We start from the raw sequence: 21,139 nt of genomic DNA on the forward strand, positions 1-21,139 counted from the left end.
GGTACCAGGCCTCGGAGAGAAGCAGGGTGTTGATAACTGTCACTTTTTCATGGAGATTTAGCCGCCGAGTTGAATGACTTCCGCAAAGGCCCTTAATGGAATTGAGGAGCGTTCTCCAATGCGTAGCTGCGTTAGTTTCAAGCAGTCCCAGGAGAAGCAGCACTGTTTTACGGCTGTTGATCACTGCTCCAAGGGCGAGTTCGTACTGCTGGAGAGAGCGACGAATCGAGTCAGTGCCGGCAGTATGACCGATGAAAGCCCCAGCGTCATCTCCATGCGCTACATAATTGATAATAGAGAAGTGTATCTGTCAGTGACAGTCTCTAGTACACTCCACTACATGTCGAATGTGCTCCTGTATCTCTACTATACACAGAGGCTGCATGGAAGATGTTGCGACGTGTAACTGCACATGTTCGATAGGGGCTAAGGCGTTGTCCATAATTCATTTCATCCTCAATGCGAGACAGCTTGTGGCAATCCGTGTTCAGAATGCGTCGGAAATCTTGAATATGGCACGTATGTCGTATTTTCGGGACAAGCACAACTCGACCTTCATGAAATTTAGCAGGGACTTCAATGCTCCGAATTATTTCATTGACCATGTCTGTAAATTTGTCTCCTAAGATATCCCAGAAGACCTGATAAAACTCTCTTGGATGCCCAGCAGGCCCTAGAGACTTCCCTTTAGAGCCTGTTTGTAACACTGATTTCCTGTCTTGTACCGACGCCTCCGCTCCTAATTCCCCACGGTCAGAGTCCGAAATGTCGGATTGCAGGTCTTGTAACAGGCTATTCAGTGCAGCGTCGTTGCCCTCAACATCCCTGTATAAAGTCTTATAATAGGCCGTAATGTGTGCGACGATCTCTGATTTCTGTGAGAGATGATCACCAGTTGCGGTTATAATCGATGCTACGTGTTTTCTTGGCGCCCGTCTTTTTTCACATGCGAGGTGAAACGGTTCTTCGTCGTCTAGGGCACACATGGGGTGAATTCGGACTAAGATCCTTTTCGCTCTTTCACTATGAATTTGAAGGATATAGGATTTAATTCGATTTAAAAGTAGGCGCAGTTTGTCATGTAGTCCCACAGGTGCATTTAGAGCATCTTTCAGGCACTGCTGGTAAAATTCCAGCGTTCGCCGTGTCCAGAGAGATACCTCCTGACTGTCGCATTGTGCGAGCATCCTGATATGCGGCTTAGCATAAGCAGCCCACCACTTGAGTTTTGAGCTGTGGTTGTTCACTTTCTGCAGGCAACGCAGCCACGTAGCTCGCACATCCAGAGCGGAAACCTGTCGCCGCGAGATGTCTCGCACAGAGTTTCCAAAACCTGGGACAGGAGCGGCACTGCCACTTTGCTTGTACACTACTGGCCATTAAAATTGCTACACCACGAAGATGACGTGCTACAGACGCGAAATTTAACCGACAGGAAGAAGATGCTGTGATATGCAAATGATTAGCTTTTCAGAGCATTCACACAAGGTTGGCGCCGGTGGCGACACCTACAACGTGCTGACATGAGGAAAGTTTCCAACCAATTTCTCATACACAAACAGCAATTGACCGGCGTTGCCCCGTGAAACGTTGTTGTGATGCCTCGTGTAAGGAGGAGAAATGCGTACCATCACGTTTCCGACTTTGATAAAGGTCGGATTGTAGCCTATCGCGATTGCGGTTTATCGTATCGCGACATTGCTGCTCGCGTTGGTCGAGATCAAATGACTGTTAGCAGAATACGGAATCGGTGGATTCAGGAGGGAAATACGGAACGCCGTGCTGGACCCCAACGGCGGATGAATCCAGGTTCTGTTTACAGCATCATGATGGTCGCATCCGTGTTTGGCGACTTGGCGGTGAACGCACATTGGAAGCGTGTATTCGTCATCGACATACTGGCGTATCACCCGTCATGACGATATGGGGTGCCACTGGTTACACGTCTCGGTCACCTCTTGTTCGCATTCACGGCACTTTGAACAGTGGACGTTACATTTCAGATGTGTTACGACCCGTGGCTCTACCCTCCAAATGGTTCAAATGGCTCTGAGCACGATGGGACTTAACTTCTGAGGTCATTAGTCCCCTAGAACTTAGAACTACTTAAACCTAACCAACCTAAGGACATCACATACATCCATGCCCGAGGCAGGATTCGAACCTCCGACCATAGCAGTCGCGCGGCTCCAGACTGTAGCGCCCAGAACCGCTCGGCCACCCCGGCTGGCCTCTACCCTTTATTCGACCCCTGCGAAACAGTACATTTCAGCAGGATAATGCACGACCGCACGTTGCAGGTCCCGTACGGGCCTTTCTGGATACAGAAAATGTTCAACTGCTACCCTGGGCAGCACATCATCCAGATCTCTCTCTAATTGAAAACGTCTGGTCAATGGTGGCCGAGCAACTGGCTCATCACTATACGCCAGTCACTACTCTTGATGAACTGTGGTATCGTGTTGAAGCTGCATGGGCAGCTGTACCTGTACACGCCATCCAAGCTCTGTTTGACTCAATGCCCAGCCGTGTCAAGGCCGTTATTACGGCCAGACGTGGTTGTTCTGGGTACTGATTTCTCATGGTCTATCCACCCAAACTGCGTGAAAATGTAATCACATGTCAGTTATAGTATAATATATTTGTCCAATGAATACCCGTTTATCATCTGCATTTCTTCTTGGTGTAGCAATTGTAATGGCCAGTACTGTGTGTCAGTAATAAAGTGGTAGTGCGACCTCCAGACCAGATGTGAGGAAACGCAGATCAGCCAATCGTAAGTAATTAGTTTTTCACAAAAATAATCGCGACGTGAACTGTTTAATAATCTAAAACTAACAAAACTGTATCGTTGTAGATCGCACTGATGATGCCTTAGAACAAGAAAAAGGCAAAACGCGTCTAGGATAAATAAAGTGGCAGCAGGAAAAGGCAGTTCTATTTACAAAGCAAGGAACGAAGCATTTTAGCTTGTCTATTGTATACAGACTTATATTGTGTAGTAGCTGGGTAAAATCGAAGCCACGCGTCTTGCAGTTCTTTGGTGGCTATGAGATCCACGAGTTCTGGACTTTTTATGGCCGTAGGACGTTGATCGGCAGTGGCTATCACACAACTGAAGTCACCACCGAGGACGATGGGACGGGTCGTAGCCAGAAGGTGAACGACTTCGTGATTAAAGAACGCAGCGCGTGCCAGTCTATTATCTGTGCCCGAGGGTGCGTAAACGTTGATAAATTTTACCCGCTGTGTATCACACGCCATCACGTGCTCGTTTGGTAACATTTGAATATTGTCAGGTGCTAGCGAGTCTTTGTATAACACAGCGGTGCCACATTTGACATTGTTGTTGACGTCACAGATGACGTCATATCCGTTTACGTTGTTAAAAACGTCTGCAGTTACTTCCTGAAGTAAAATTATGTCATAATGACCACAATGCAGGAAGTCTGTAAATGATAATACTTTGTGCAACTCCGAAATACTGTTAACGTTTAGGGTTAGAACAGAGAAAGATTTTATCTGTTTATAATTGTGAGATGTATTTTCACACCGCCACATCTCGTCACATGAAACACTGATTTGAGTAATGAAAGAGGCCAAGAGCCATTTATTTTCCAGTGTATAATACTGAACTACGCATTGTAATGATGTATTTTGACGATGTACAAGGAGAAATGAATCCTGCGCCACTGACGCGCCTAAGAAACTAAAGACTGATTCAGCGCGCATATAGAAACATCGATATTAAAGACAGACTCTGAAGACATTTATTATATTACAAAAAAACAAGCGCGCAACCCATTGTCCACTGTCGGACGATATCACTCTCTTTTTATCTCCTGTATAATACGGACACACCATTATATAGGCGTCATTATAAGATTTGTAATTTGTTTAAATCTACAGAGATATGCAGTTATTTTGTTACATGTGAGACTAGTATGTGTGAAAAACACAGAGTGGTTAATGAATGGACATTGTTACGTGATTTATAAACTTTTATGGACATAAGAAAACCGTTCAGGTTCTGTCATTGTTATTGACGTGAGTGTTAACATGGTATATGTGTTTCACATCCAAGCTCGTAATTGTAGTGTCAATTACTCTAAATTTGTGTTTGCTTTAGTTGTTGGACAACCTTAATCATTTACTTTCTATGTGCCAAGGTTTTTTCACAGAGCCAACCGTGTCCGACGTGTCATTCTGTGGACAGAACAGTCGAGGCCGGCATTAACATCCTAATTTTATTTCCCCCCTTGTAATATTCTTCAAACTCTGTTGTAAACTGGCCCTTAGGTACATTTTCAGGGCCAGTGACGTCCGGCAATTTCTTAGCAAACTTAACTTCTCAAATAGTAATCGCTCGCACAAAGCCTCGCTGTTCCACAATGGTACGCGGCACTTGATAAACGGGAAAGGAAGCCACGCAAATATTTGTTGCTTCCCCTTCTCAATCTGATGAGTAATAATAATAATAAAAATAATATTTCCTTACATCAGATGTGGCCCCCGAACAGGGACAAATTGTCAGGTATCGCCCTGATGTAAGGAAATATTATTATTATTATTATTAAGCATCAGAATTGATAGGCATTGCAAGCACAGAGAGAAGACAAACAAAGGATAGAAGAGAGAGGAGGATGCAATTCACATTGGCTTAACGCCGCATGTGTTTTGAAACGGAGAATTTGGGTTGCTATTCATACTGAAGTTATATTACGACTAATTAAAAGCCAGATTCAGTAACGACCTCTTCGAACCAACCTCTTAGCAGTTGGTGACCCGAGTTGGGGGGGTCGTCGGTGATATCCACCCATACTTACGTCTGTACAACGTGCGGTGAGTCCACCTGCACAACGGTCTGCACGGCTGTCATCTCTCGGGACCTGGGCCGAAGTGTGCGATTTGCAGGGGGGAATGGGGGGATTTCCCCCCCTCTGCATCAGACCATCCCCTCCTCTGGTTTTGGTTTATGCATCCCAACCTGGGATGTTTATTTCCCACGCACTGGAGTAAAACTTTACATATAATTTAAATTTGTGGAGACGAACACTGAAAGTTTACTATTAATACTATTAATATGATTGCTTATGAATTTTGAAAAAGTGTTATGTAGTAGTTAAGCATTTCAAAACACGTAGAACTAAATGACAAGACGACGCACGCCACATTTCCGTAGCATGCCACAATGTTGCAAGACGTCGCCCCAGCGTAAACGAGGCTTTAGAGCCAGGTCTGTATTGTATGGTGCATGTGATGTGTTGCGTACGAAACTAAAACCTGCAATCAGATCCAAACGTCGAGGAAAACTGTGAAGAGGTGTCATCCTGCAACAAGATAACGCTCGCCCACATTCTGCCGAACGGACAGCCGACGCAATAAAGGAGTTGAGATTCGAGGTGCTGGAACATCCACCATACAGTCCAGACATGGCTCCAAGCGATTTTCCCATGTTTGGACCCTTAACGGAAGCACTACAGGGAAGAAGATTTGAAAGTGATGAAAACGTCATTGCTGCTGTGCAAAATTGGTTACAGATGCAACCGATATACGTATTATCTGATGAAATAAAAAAACTGCATTGAAGTCCAGGGAGCTTACGTAGAAAAATAACGCATGTTTCAGTTTTCTGTCATCAGAATAAGTACAGCTTTTCACAAATGTGCCTTTACTTTTTGAATGCCCCTCGTATACCGGTATGTAGATGATTTTGTAAATAAGCTTTACCTATAATGTACTTTTAAAGATACAACAAGGGATGACTTTTCTGATAGTGCATACACGTGAATAGTGAGTTTCGGCATTAAAATCTATTTATAAATAACTACTTAACCATGGGTAACGCCACGGTCCAAGCTAGTAACATATACATATAATTATACTAACCCCCTAAGACATCCCCCCCCCCCCCCCCACTGGTAAAATCACAAATCGCACACTGCTGGGCCGTAGGGCGGGCACCGCGCTCGTGTACTTCCTCTGCTTTCCTTTTTATTGGCACGGGTGTCAAGGCCTCAGTTACAGACGATTGTGTGCTCAGTTCTTTCCCTTGTCTATTAAGAACATTGGTGCCGCACTACTGCGTCATGTCGGCGTTCCGCTTCTGTCTCGATAGAAAGAACTAAATCTACGGGGCCGACAGCAAAGGGGCATTTTTGCTCTGATTCAGCATTCGCATTACCGCGCCCGCGTCATTGTTTCCTACTGGAGCGCTTGCTCGGGGAACTGGCCTGCGGACGGACCACAATCTTTTTTGGAGGCTCGAGTCACTAACAAAGCAGCCGAACTGCGCCCACCGTCCGAATTTCACGAAACTCCGGATGTAATTACTTCTCGATTACGCGTCTCTGGGTTGATACCAGCAACAACAATATCACTAGTTACGGTTTCGCGTTGTGACGCTGTATCACGCGGGGGAGCATTCGGCATTCTTTCGGGTATGACGGCTTTTACATGGGTTTCAGTAACTTCCATCGCATTGCCGTCTATCTCTATGGGTTTCTCCGGGTTTGCTGGCATTACGGGTGTCTCGCGTGTGGCCTCTGCCACAGGGTGTGGGCGTGGGCTGAGGTGGAACGACACTTAACGCTACCGACGCATACGAAATTTGCTGCGCCTGTGTACCATCCCCACCAAGCGGGAGCTGCACAGGACGCCGTCTGTTCGGGCAGTTCTGACGAAAGTGATCCGTAGTGTTACAGTACGAACATGTCTAGGGTTGTCCGTTGTAGGAGATAAACGCCCTGTATCCGCCTTTGACAACGAACGACGGGATGTGCTGTTTCAATTCAGTACGGACTCATCGAACTTCGTTGTACACTTGTAGCCTGAAGCCACTACCCCATTTTTCGTTTGTCATCGAATACATTTTTTCATGTAGCATCAGATTGCGTCCCATCATCTGCGTTGGGACTTCAAACGGGAGACTGAACACACGGACATGTCGTATCCCATAACCCATGTAAGACAAAGCCACATCAGATACGCTTTGTCATGCTATTTAAATTTCCGTTTGTCACCGTTTTCATTTTCAGTCCTTTCGTACATGTCCGGGTCGTAAAATTTCATTAACAACCTCCTGCATGGTAAGCCCTTACCCCGTCATAGCATCACGCCGTCCGTCTGCTTGTATGTAATACAACCTTTTTAACGCTTCTGAGCGTCACGCAAAATTGCAAAATTTTTTTCGTCAATTACTCGCAAACGAGCGCCCACAAGTGTGAATGACGGCAGGTTGTGACACCTGGGATCTTAACTTACATCGTATAGACGGTTTCAAAAAGTCGATCCCAACCTTGGGGATCGCTCTTTATTAATTATTGTAAGTCAGTAAGTCGGCCATTATATGAAATCTGGTTACTCACTAAATTACAACAATGATCACTGATTGTCAATCACGGAAGCAGAGAGAGACGGGAGAGGGCATTATAGACTTAACGCTGCACGTTGTTTTCAAATCACAGTTTGTGTGGACTGCCACCATCTTAAATTTCCCAAAACGTTAGCAGCCAGCTGTTTAGGATTGTTTCTTGCTCGTTATTTCTATCACTGTTTTAAATACTGAATATTACAGTGTTTACATGAATAACCTAGTGTCAGGAAAGGAAATTTCGAACGTTTTTCTGCTCTTAAACGCATATTTACCCTAGTAATGCGACACATTTGGCCTTGTTACCAGAACTTATTTTTTGTTGATATATTTCTACCAAGATGAAAAGGAAGTGAAGTGAAAAGCATGCTCTAATACTCCATTTAATTGCGCTTTTACTGTATTTGTGACGATAGCAAATGATGCTGGAACTCCAAAACTAATGCTCGTTTGCTTACTGATACCGCTTCTTGTTCATTACATTTTCAGCTTCCAACTCGCATGCGCAACGTTTTTAACGTTCACGTTTGCAAAAAAAAATAACACACGTGTTCTTCGCTAGCCCATAAACGTGTGCATAATGGAAGACGCAAGACGTGCTATCGTATCTTCTGCATGTCAACAAAGTGAACGATTGTTGGAATCTCAAAGAATCAGAACAGCATAGAGGTGTACATTCATGCAGAACAGAGTTCTCGTTTTATTGGACTATCAGTGCTTTAGTTTCACTTTAGTTTACATCTCTTCTCGCTTTGAAATCTTACCTACGATGCACCCTCTAGAGTGTGACCAATAATAGCAATTTACAGGGTAAAAAATTGATATAATTTTTTTAAGCTTGGTCCAGCATTCTGCAATACTATGAATATGATAAAAGGAATGGTCTCAGACGCTTAGACCAAGTAAAATGGATATTTTGCTTTAACATTTATAAGTCACTTTTTTAGTTGTGGTGGCCAAACCTATGTAACATACAGCTCTACCTCTCCAGCAGTAGCCTATTTGCTAATTTTTCTGGGATATTTCTTACCAGTAACCCCGTCAGTTTTTCAGGAATAATAAACATAAGACAATTAGAACCTAAGTCTATTTTGACCAGCTGCTTCACTTTACTTTTGAATTTCATTCAGTCGTTTTCGAAGTATGTAAGTCTATACCATTCTTTGTGATATACCAGTACTTTTAGTTACTTAGTTTCATGTTCTATCTATCATTTGCATGATAAATCGCAATGATGCGGGATGGATCATTTTATATTCAGATATTGTTTTTGTTAATATGCCTCCATGCTAATCGTTTATTAGATTTTTCTTTTTTAATTAAAGACAGACAAATGTTAGTATGTAATTTCTACCCATCACCATTTACACATTACAATAAAAGATCATCTTCCACGGAATAGGAGGAGTTGTTAGAGAGAAAAGTTTACAATTTAGTTTCAAATTTTACTTTGCTGTCTGTCAAACATTTCATATCACTGTGTAAGTGATCAAAACTTTTTGTTGACGCATTGTGAACCCCTGTTTGTGCCACAGACAACCTTAATGTTGCGTAATGAATGTCATTTTTTCTTCGGGTATCGTAATTATGTACATCATTGTTCCTGTTATCTACAACAAACTTCTTGAGAAAATAACTTTACTGTGAAGTGGATAGGTTGCTACTCACACGCTGAGCAACAGGCAAGCACGATGAGAAGAGTGTTCAAATAAGTTTTCGGTGAAAGCCTTCTTCAGAAAGGAAGCAAAGCACGCACTCACACACACATCGCGCACACACACACACACACACATACATATATATAACTCACACACACGACAACTGTCTCGGGCTGTTCTATCCAGAATCTTCTTTAAAGAGGGAGAAAATGTGAGCAATGAATAATTGCTGGCGGGAGAAATTTATGGCATGAGATGCTGCACCGTCAATAATCGTGGTCACCTAGCTGTGTGTTATGCAGGGCCAAGACCGTTGATACAGTGTGGCTCGGATATCGAAGCGTTTGCAGTCTGTAAGGGAATGAAAAACACGGGAATGAATAAAAGTAAACAGTGCAAACATAATTCATGTATACGAAAGAAAATATTGCTTCAATGGCTCCACTTACGAATGAATGGGATTCATTTAAACTTAGAATTACAATCGTATCGAGTAATACACCCGTAAACGACGCAAGTTTGTATTTTTGATGAAACAGTTATGTCTCTACACTATCAAAGCACCAGGCACTGTTTCGGATACGACCAAAAAAGTCGGTAGATATCCCCAACGGTCAAAACTGGGCACGGCCACGTCAGAGTGACATCATGGGGAAGTACCACCGCGGTGAACCATGAAGGTGTAAATGCACTGAACTTAATGCTATGGGCTGACGTCGGCTTCAAGTTTGTGACGTAATGATAACTTCTTACTTTTTTAACCTCCGTGATGTCAAGTCTCAAGTAGTCGTAATGTCTATAAAGCAGAAATAACTTTTAACAGCCGTGACTTGAATGCAATACTCTCTGACATCTGAGTGTTACTTTAAGTCAACTATGAATTATTCTTTGAATATACATTCCTTACGATCACTTTAGGAATGATAAAATTCTAAAACACTTTCCACAGTTCAAAAACTTCACATCTCTTTACATTCAGAATATAATCATATTGAGAGATAATTTTATACACATGTAATATATAGTGACCAGAGATATTCTTGCACTATTACTTGAACTTCATAATCAATGTGGACTTTAAATTAATATTTTCTAATTACGCTGAAATCCTCTTTATACATAATTTTCAAATAGCCTCAAATTTGTAGTTTCAGGATAAATCATAATACTGTACCAACACATATGGTTCACTTCAACACATCAAAAAGTTTTATTCCACAGAGTAAGTACAGACTTTTGCCACGTAATAAATTCAAATTATTATGTTTGTATACTGTAATCAATCGTGGCCGCTTATATGCGTCACACAGAACGTGATTCATGCAGATATCAAGAGTAACTGAAGAGTTAAAATTTCAGAGTGGCTGCCACACGAGTTTCAACACTCCTTACGGCAACCAAAATCAACTTGGCCGCCATTTCGACTATGGTCAGAACGTTAAAAGCCAATGGAAACATTGTAGAAATTAAATCCCAACAAAACATTGTAAAAGTGATTTGGGAAAAAATTATTTTAATGTCTTGTTAGTTATCATTTATATTATTTAATTACTTATAACAAATATATTTTTTCTGTATTGTCGTCCATAAAGCATTGGTTTTTGAGGCTTTGATTGTGCTTTAAATACAAAGAAAACTATATTTCAGCGCCAATCACCGTCTCTATTAGCTAACCACAACACGTTTCGAAGTTTACTACGTAATCTTCAGGCGGTACCTGTTGAAATTGCACTGATTTACGTTCAGTTTGCGACCGACAAGAAGTTAACGCGAGTAGAACGTGTTTTGAACAGTCATGCACTTTCATCTGCACAGAAAAGTTTACCCATATTTCGATCAAAACTTTATTTGTTGCAGCCAGTATTCACAGAAATAGTAGATGTAACCTGTTTTCCGAGAAAGGTAAAGCTATTTCGAGTTAGTTAAAGGTAATTTCATGGGGGAGTGACAAAGCAGACGACGTCCTTGATTGCAGAAAAAAAGGCATACTTGAATTCAGTTTGTTTCAAACATGGCGGACGCACAGTCACTATGAAATTTAAACTCGTTGCATTACATACAAGATTTTTTCCTCCCTTCTTAACGAATAGTGATCACAGTAATTAACTGTAGCTTATGGTATCTTCTTTACCCCCACGGCTATCGATTCAGTGGCGAATACGTCCGGCGACGCCAGCTTCTCGTTAGGAGGAAAAGTCTGGCATCGGCTACCAATCAGGTGCTGCACAAGTCATATACTAGAACAAGGCGCGAGGTGGCACTGTGGATAGCACATTGGATTCGCATTCGGGAGGACGACGGTTCAAACCCGCAACCGGCCACCCTGATTTAGGTATTACTTGATTTCCCTACATCGCTTTAGGCAAATGCCGGGATGATTCGTTTGAAAAGGCACGGTCGACTTCTTTCCCCGTCCTCCCCTAGTCCGATGGGACCGATGACATCGATGTTTGGTCCCCACCCCCAAATCAACCAACCAGAAAAAATAAACACATTTTGTAATGTCATTCTAATATTTAAATTCGATTAACATGCATTCATAAATCGATATTGAAAAAAGGGCACTTTGAGTTACCAGATATCGTTGCTGCGTTAAGACCAGACGACTAAATATTTTCTATCGCTGCATGGTCATCATATCGCTTCATACCCAGTAGTATACAGCCCTCCGAGGAAAATATGTCGCCAAAGTCGGCGACTTTAAGGGTCAAATACAAAACTCAACTTTTAAGCGGGTGCGTATAGCTTTCTCGTTAATACCAGCGTATATATTACTGCTCGTGCTGGTAGGAATCGCACAACTGTTACGTGAACGTAGAATCTATGGGTTCAAGAAGGCCACGCACAAGGCCATGCAGTGCCTCAACGGCTCCATACGACGATCGCTCGAGAAAATACTTATACTGCTAGCTAGCCTGTGCAAAGTCGTACAGCTACGTTACGCACCTCGGCTCAAGAAACGGGCCTATGTGCGAGTGGCCGAATGGACGGAATAACGATGTCCGGATTAGCATAGGCCGAGAGCACTGCGACCATCGTTGCGGCTTCCCATTACACATCAGCCAAGTTCAGCGCGTCGACAGTGGTGCGCCAACGCCAACTATGGAGGAAGGACAGACAGCTGTCATACGAAAGAACTTGCCCACCATCTAGCATCAGATCACGATAGATCGCTGTAGCAACGGAGGGCGCCTACCCGTTGGGAAAAAGAAGCTCGTATTATCGCTCCCGTTTTCAAGAAGGGCCATTTTATGCTTACATCGTTGACTTCAATATATTTTAGAATTATGGAACCTGTTTTATGCTGACGAATTTTGACGTATTTAGAGAAAGAATGTGTTTTCCATAAAAATCAACTTGGAATCCGTGAATAGAGGACTTGTCAATATCGGGGTGCTCTGTTTCATGAAATTTCTGGCAAACTGCCGCATGTCTGTAACTCACTGCCCTGAGACTTCAGCGTAGGGTCTTCTGTCCATATTCAGGTTTAAATGGTGAAACTAGGCTTAACTCTTCTATCTAAGACCCCGCTGGCGCATGTGTAGTGAACCCAGTCGTAACTGTGCAAGTGCTGCTTAAGAGCATGCACATCTGTTACAAGTCTGTGTGCTGCTGCGAACGACATTCGTGGTGAAAATTGGCCTCATCGATGTTTTATCTATCGTATTCATACAGTAAAATCGCTGAAACACATCGGCTACGCAGAGCACAAGGTTTTTTTTTAATGGTTGCATTCCATGTAGTAGACCTGAAACCACTGTTCCGATCGACAAGGGTCGCAGTCGTATTTCCATTGATTCATTTATAATGGAGATCCAGAAATTTGAAGTACAGGCCATAATTTCTGTTTCACTGCATTTCATCGCATGCCCGCTAGAAATACAGTGTAAACGAGTATGCCGCTGGTGTTTCACGATGCGCTCCTGAACAATGAGAGTCGTTTGCACAGTATATAGTTTGCCACACTCGCATGGAATCTAGTAAACGCCTGCCTTTCACAGCTCTGAGTCGGCTTTGACCGTTCCCAGAAGCGCCAAGAGTTTTTATGGTGTAAGAAAGTTTATTTTAATCTTAAGTTTCCTTATTACTCTGTCCATTTTCGTGGAAATATTTCCTACATACAGGATGTCCCAAGAGCACTGAAGATAATTTGAAGCAATAATCTTCATATATGAGTAGACATGTATCCTATTCCAAATGGTTTCCGAAATAGATCAAACTTAATGTCCATTGTAATTAATGGAACTTAATGCTTTAATACAAATGGTCTGAATCATACGTAACAAACAGAATACAAAAAGCTGTTCTGAATAATTCAGGCAATGTTTGGAATGTAGAAAATTTTTGTGGCTGGAGAGAAATCACTAAAGGTGTCCCACAGTGTTCGATTTTGGATTCACTCCTTTTCGTATGATAGAAAGACATTCCAAGTAGAGAGGTTGAAAGCAAAGAGGTAGTTTGGTCTAGAATTACATGTGAAACAGGTTGGGTGGGTAAGACATTCACGTGCACTGTCTTGTTGGTAGATTACATTGTGCCGAAGAAAAACAAACGACACGTAGGGGTAGACTTCGTCCCCAAGGATAGATGCATACTCGTATTGATCTATTGTGGCGCACCACATTTGCCTCGGCGTCGCTTACGGGGTAGCACCATTTCACCACGGACGGTATCTTTAACCTCTGTGGCATGCGAGCAGTTCACAGGTTTAGCCGTTTCGGAAATACTTCCACCCTTGGCCCGAAAGCCAATGCTCGTGACCTTTTGGACGTTAGAAACAACGCTCTGTTTCCACATTACAGCAACAACTGCACTGTTTTCCGCGTTCCCACAAAACATTTTATATACCCCCCACTGTTAGTGCTGCCACCCGCCGTCTGTGAGTGGTTATTGCACGTCGACGTCAAACATAGGCGGCGGTCACATTAATATGACTGGAACATGTAGGCCCACAAGTATATGAATCTATCTGACAGCCATATGGTAGTACCGCTTTGTTACCATGAGCCTTGATATTTTTTCAACATATAAAATACTTCTTGCTACTACCGTAGCGCCGGCCTGTGTGGCCGAGCGGTTCTAGGCGCTTCAGTCTGGAACCGCGCGACCACTACTGTCGCAGGTTCGAATCCTGCCTCAGGCATGGATGTGTGTGATGTCCTTAGGTTAGTTAGGTTTAAGTAGTTCTAAGTTCTAGGGGACTGATGACCTCAGATGCTTGGTTCCAAAGTGCTCAGAGCCATTGGAACCATTTTACTACCGTAGCTGTATTCATATCTATGAGTTACTTTCCTATGAAGTGCAACGGTTTCTACTTCCACGAATTTCTCTATGCACCTGTAGCATTAAATCATGGTTTCAGTTACAAATAAACAAATACATAAAATGGGGAAATTCATAATACGTAAATTTCCGTCTTTGCTCGAACCTTAAAAAAAGAGCGTATACCGAAGGATTGTGGCTTGCCCTCCTCGATGTTGACTGTGGCTACCTCCACGGCAGTTAACACAGTTTGCTGTCCAGAATGAGATTTTCACTCTGCAGCGGAGTGTGCGCTGATATGATCTGCCACGAAGTTACAGTTTGCTATGTTCATTCCAGAGATATTCCTACTCTGTGGCAATAGCCATAGAAGTTTTTTGTTTGAGTAGTCTGAGATTGAATCTCAGAAATTTTAACTATCTCTTTCGCTATGAGTGCCCTGAATTGCTGAAGATGTATAACTGTTTATTGTTATGGAAAAAGAGTGATCGGCAAAGTTATCTATCGCACCAAAGTATTTGGACGTACCAGCAGTGAAGTCACAAGAATCTTTCACGAGTCTGACTGCCAGGAAGGTAAGAGCTTTTCTTTTTTGCTTGCGTGTCCACGTCCACGGTGTCATCAATGCAATGTTTGGAATTTAATCCTTTCGCACAAATAATCGTGCAGCACCTTCTTGAGCGAAATATAATCTCCTAGCAAATTATCCTTTAGTCATATTTAACAAAAGTTTAATTAGAAATCCGATGGTGAAATTTATTTTAGTTTCGGTAGCATAATTTGCCTTCTTTAAGTTGAGTACACTTTCACGGCTAACGTTTTTTATAAAGTCGTCAAACAGCAGCAATGGTACTCTGCTACAGAGATTCCAGATATTCTATAACGTGGTATCATCTATCAATATTTTACCGAGGCTTCTTGAGCTGAGTGTTTATGTTCACTGTGTTCGGCTACATATAGCCATAATACTACATTGAACTTATAGAACTTAATGTCATGTATTCCTTCAGTTTAAATTCTAATGAGACACTCTCATACGATAAAAGCCGATTTTTTTTCTCGGTCGGAACTGTTTGTAAGCTCGATATGCCAACACTCTGAGGTGGATGCACCCTTGACGCTTGTCATTTAACTACATTTGGCACCTATCAAACATCTCATAAGTGAAACAGGAAATAGGGAATGTCTTAAGACTCAAAATATAGTTTTTAACACACATTGCAGAGTGTTCATCATATTAAACAATCTATTCGGTTCCCGACCTGGCCTCGATTTGTCACACTCCGACGTCCTTCTCGTAAACTTGGCTTGCTTCCCAAGTGACCACATTTTGTTCGAGGGAACACGTACTCTCTTCGTAGCCAGGAAACACGTTCCTGTGATGAACACTGAAACAGTCACTCTTTCGTTCTGGTCACTGTTAATCTTTCTCCAGGCACCTCACCTCCACTACTAATTTTCTGATGACGTCGCGGTTGAGTTGAAGATAGTACTGTCGCATTAAAATAGCAAACGGACAGAGGATGGTAGTTCAAAGAAAAAGATGGCCTGGATTTCTTACAGAGACCCTGTTCAGTGATATCATTACTGCATTCATTTTAGGATAATAATCATCAACATCTGTACAGAGAAACACACCCTGACGTATGTTGGAGGAATAATATGTTTCCTGACTCTTTTTGGAAACGCACAATGTCTTCCTTGTAACATCTCCAACCACAGTTTTTTGAGCGTTCTATGACACTCTCGTGCAGACCAAATCCCTAACAAACTGTGCAGCTGCTCTGTGAATCTTTTTTGTGTTTCCCATTAACCCAACTTGATAACTGTCCAGACCGAGAACTAGTATTTGAGGATTGGTCGAACGAGGACGTTGAAACTGTTTCTTTCGTTCATAGCTTAAGCTTCCTTAGGGTTCCTCAAATAAATCTGAATCAAATATCTGCTTTCATCAGGGGTAGAATCATTTGGCTGCTCCACCTTAAAACGTACCGAACAGAAACTTTTATTTTCTTGAAGGCTGCGGCTGATTCCAGTGACTGATCCGTATAGCATAGTAAACAGTATTGGATCTTTTTCTCTATTTACCAGCATTACATTACAATTCATTTGCTTCGATTCATATTTTAATGTTTGAGGCAGGCGCTGATCAGCTGCAAGTCCCTCTGTGTTTTATAGTAAGTATTTAACGATATTAAAGTTCTGAGTAGGACTGGATAATCCCCAAAACCTTTTTTATGCAATCAAGCTACGTTACCCGCTCTCTTGTTGCCTGCAACAGATTAAATAAACACATCTTACATCGCTTGACAAAGAGAATATATTTAGAAATTCATGGTTTTCAAAGTTTATATAATAATAATAAAAAATAAAATCTAGGAGAAAAAACTACAAAATTAAAATATGATAAAAATACAGCTGTTGTTGTTCTCTTGGTTTGATGTAGCTCTCCACACTATCCTGCCCTGACCAAGTATCTTCATCCCTGCATAACTACGCTAAGGACATCTATTAAAGACTGCTTACTGTGTTATAGAGCCTCAGTATTCCTCTATAGTTTTCACCGTCGACCTTCCATTACGAAATTAATTATTTATTAACGCCCGAGGATGTGTTCTATCAATAGATTCCTTCTTTTGGTATGGACATGTCGAAAAGATCTTTTCTCCTCAATTCGATTCAGTACTTCTACAGTTGTTTATCCAATACATCCACTTAATCTTCAGCATTCTCCTGTCTCCTTTTTGCGATTTCTATCGTCACGTTTCACTTCAGTACAAGGCTACACACCAAAAACTACTACCGAAAAGACTTCCTGACGCAAATCTTCATGTCGCATGTTAACAGATCTCTGTTTTTCGGGAAAGCTTTCCTTGGTATTTCAAGTCTGCGTTTTATATCCTCCTTACTTATGCCATCGTCAGTTATTTTGATGCCCAAATAGCAGTATAGCTCTGGCATTAATTTTAGTTAATTCATTTGCAATTCTAACTTCTTCAGCATCACCTGACGTGATTCGACTATACTCCTTTACCCTAGTTTTACTTTTGTTTAAATTCATCTGATAACCTCTTTTCAAGACATTTTCCATTCCGTTTCACTGCTCTTCCAAGTCCTTTGCTGTCTCTGACAGAATTATAGTGTTTTCAGCAAACATTAAAATTTTTACTTCTTGTGTCTTTAAATCCTTTTCCACTTTGCTCCTTGATTTCCTTTACTGCTGGCTCAATATGCAGATTGAATAAAATGAGGTATAAACTACAATCCTGTCTAAATCCCTTATCAACTAATCAACTAATGCCTTTTCCATGTCATTCGGCTATTATAACTGCAGTCTGATTTCTGTACAAGTTGTAGATAACCTTTCACTCAATGTTCTTGATAAATTCAGTATTTCAAATGGAGTAGTTCGGTAGCAATGGCAAAGTTTTTTTTTTTTTTTCTAGATCGACAAATACTATGGATGACTGGTTTTGTTTCTTCGAATTGTCTTCTAAGATAAGTAGTAAGTGTTCCTACATTTCTCCGGAAGCCAAATTTATTTTCCCCCTAGTTGCCTTCTGCCAATCGTTCCATCTACAGACGATTCCCATTACTTTTTGGAAACCTTGGCTAATTGAACCGATGATTCTGCAACACAATTGCTATCATTTGCTTTCTTTGGTATTGGGATTGTCAGATTCCTCTTGAAGTCTGAGGACATCTCACTTGTCTCACACATCCTTTGTAGGGATTGTCATTTACTCTAGATGTCTTGTTTCGGTTTAAGTCTTAATAGTGCTCTGTCGAATTCGCCTCGCGGTACCGCGTTCCTCATCTCATTTTCGTCCATTTCTTCTTCCCTTTCCAAAATATTCTTTAAAAATGGAGATTATGGTTTAGCGTTCCATCAATGACAAGGTCATTACAGACGAGTTCCTTGTATAAATTCCTCCCACCCGTCAGATTTGCCATCTGAGCCCTTTACGTTCATACAGCAGGTACAAATGTTTCTTTAGTTTTCCTACATTCGACATCTGTTTTCCTCATAGCCATGAATGTTTTACACCTTCTCATTTCTGTTCTAGAAATTCCTGCTTTGAAACTTTTTACTTTCTGTCAAGCTCTTTTTTTCTACTTTCTTACTGTTTTTTCCTGTTCCGTTTCCTGTACTGTTATACTTTCTCCTTTCATTAGTTAAATTTAATATATCATGTTATACAAGGATTTATGTTAGGCCTTGTCTTTTTTGACTGAATGTTCCTCTTGAAACCACCTTGTGACTGTCCTAATTAGGAACCTACAAACACAAATTCTTAACTCGACATTCTGCAAGTAAGTCACAGTAGTATTCATAGCGTATGAAAATGACAGATACTCTCTCGTAAAAATCCACCAAATACCACTTAGGTTACGTATTTCAAAACAAAATTGACAGATGTTTGCGATAAAACGTTTGATGCCAATATACGAAATGTGTGAGACATCGTTCTCATCATTAGACTCTGTATACACATAGCAGGGAACGGGAAAGTCAGAGAGTGCTGCAAATCCACATTAACGCATAAGCACACTTTATCTCAGATACATGTACACACAACAGAATAGACATGAAACAATGCAAAATAAATACCATGTAAGCAATATTTTAGTGCAGAGTAATAAAATATGATTTTAATGGCTTAAGGTTTTATTACGGGCATAAAATATGTGAAAGATAATATTGCCTTTTGCATTAAAATTCGTTAGCCAGTGATAAAAAATGGACAAAACACATGATTGTTTGTCTTCATAAAAGTCAATTACATTGGTTATATTTCTGTGGAATTAGAAGCAAATCTGTTAGCTGATTTCGCAGTTTAAATCACAGTATACAGAACAATGTGAATGTGTCTACCTTTTTTGGCTCAGAAATACTTTTATCAGTTTGAAGCATACAGATTGTTGCCAGTGCGTTCTTCACCAAGAGGCCCTGCCATCAGTTGATATTGTATTTTACTTGACATTTTGCATGTGATTAAATGCATACTTTGGTCAAAACAACATTCTTAGGATCATGGGTTTGTAATTATCGTCAGCAGAGGAAGATTAGTTTGGAATAGATACTGAAAGTTAATGAACTCATTAGAACAACAAATATGTTACCTTCTACTGATTTTAATAACATGATTTTCTGTGTCGATTTGAGAAACCTGGCTTCATAAACTGAATGTACGTACCGCACAGTCTGTGGCGCATTACAAATCAAAATCCAGTACAAAGCAAACTGTTTCACCACACGATGTACCTTTTGCTGGTTCAAAGCGTTAGGCAGTAACTGGCAGTATTTTCTTGGCGTTTTGCAACAAACACCTCTTCCAAATTCAGGCTACTTCTAATCTATTTTACAATTACTACAGTTAGTTGCGTAAACGAGTGCGTCTCAAACGTTCCTGTACAACTGCCTTGCTGCTGTTTATATACCAGCACTTTCACTCTGACGGTTGACACTTCAGTGTGCAAAAAGAATCCCGGGGGAATCTTCTGTTACTTTTAGCCAATGTACCTTCCCGAAGTACATACCAATGACTTAAATTTATTGTTACTTAGCGAATTACCGACTTTACTGACCACAGCTCGTTCATAAAACGCTTAATTTAAATTTTCAGTAACGTATTTGGCCCCATACTACACATTCTACTTGTTTGGTACGTTAATATTAACCAGTGTAATTGGAATTTTTTGGGACCAAACTGCTGAGGTATCGGTCCCTAAGATTACACATTACTTACTCTAACTTAAACTAACTTAGACTAAGGACAACACACACACCCATGTCCCAGGGAGGACTCGAACCTCCTACGGGAGTAGCCGCGCCAACCGTGACAAGGCGCCCTAGACCGCATGGCTACCGCGAACGGGGACAGTGTAATATTTACAATTTAAAACAATAATACGAACAGGAATATGGCAGTTACTTCAAATATAAGATATCTCCACTCGATGTCTCTTTCCTCGTACGCAATCGCTGATGCACGGGAGCAAAGGCGCGTGCACAAAAATTAGTAGAAAGAACGCACGTGCGCGTGGTTACCTCATTGTTCCAGCAGTCTGCTATGCATTCATTTCTTTGTTCTGCAGTTTGTGCCGCGTTTATTGTGATGAAAGGCGACAGAAAAAGAAAAAAAAAGGCGACAATGAGTAAAACACCATCTAAGTAGCAGAGGTACGAGAAAGACTTAGTGACGGCGACTTTTTGTTCGCAAATTTAGAAATAGGTCACAGTGAAGTTTAAGATTTTTTTGCTTGAGATAAAGCCTGAGGAAAAAGCTAGCAATAATATTTCGTTAGCTGGCAACCGACGACTTACGTGCCAGTTTGAGCTATTTATTTGGCATTTCAAAACCAAGCATTCCAGTGATTATCCCTCAAACTGAGAAACATTTAAGGGAAGTTCTTAGTCGTTTTGGGAAGGTTAGTTGACTTTAAATACACCATCGGTATTTTATTTTATAAAAAAAGCTGTTTATACAACTTCAGTCATAAGAGATTATATACAGATTAACATCCTCGTACTCGACAAATTTGGTAATGCGATAGTCATCAGAATCCAATAGAACGGAGGTTGTGTTTTTCAGTTTTGTATTTTCATTTAAATTTCTAGTAGTTTGTTGAGGACCTGAGGACCTCCACCTATACCGTTCACAACATTCATCAGAAAAGTAAAACCATACACTGCGCACAAAATAAATAAATAAATAAATAAATAAAATACAAGCTCAATGCTCGAATTTCGGAGTAATAAAAGAAATAACAGACAACAATATTTTTTTAGGTTTTCTGTTGCACTGGTTCATATTGTCGAATCTGTTCTAATTAATTACGTTAC

Source organism: Schistocerca americana, chromosome 2 (assembly GCF_021461395.2).
Source record: "Schistocerca americana isolate TAMUIC-IGC-003095 chromosome 2, iqSchAmer2.1, whole genome shotgun sequence".
Classification (NCBI taxonomy): domain Eukaryota; kingdom Metazoa; phylum Arthropoda; class Insecta; order Orthoptera; family Acrididae; genus Schistocerca; species Schistocerca americana.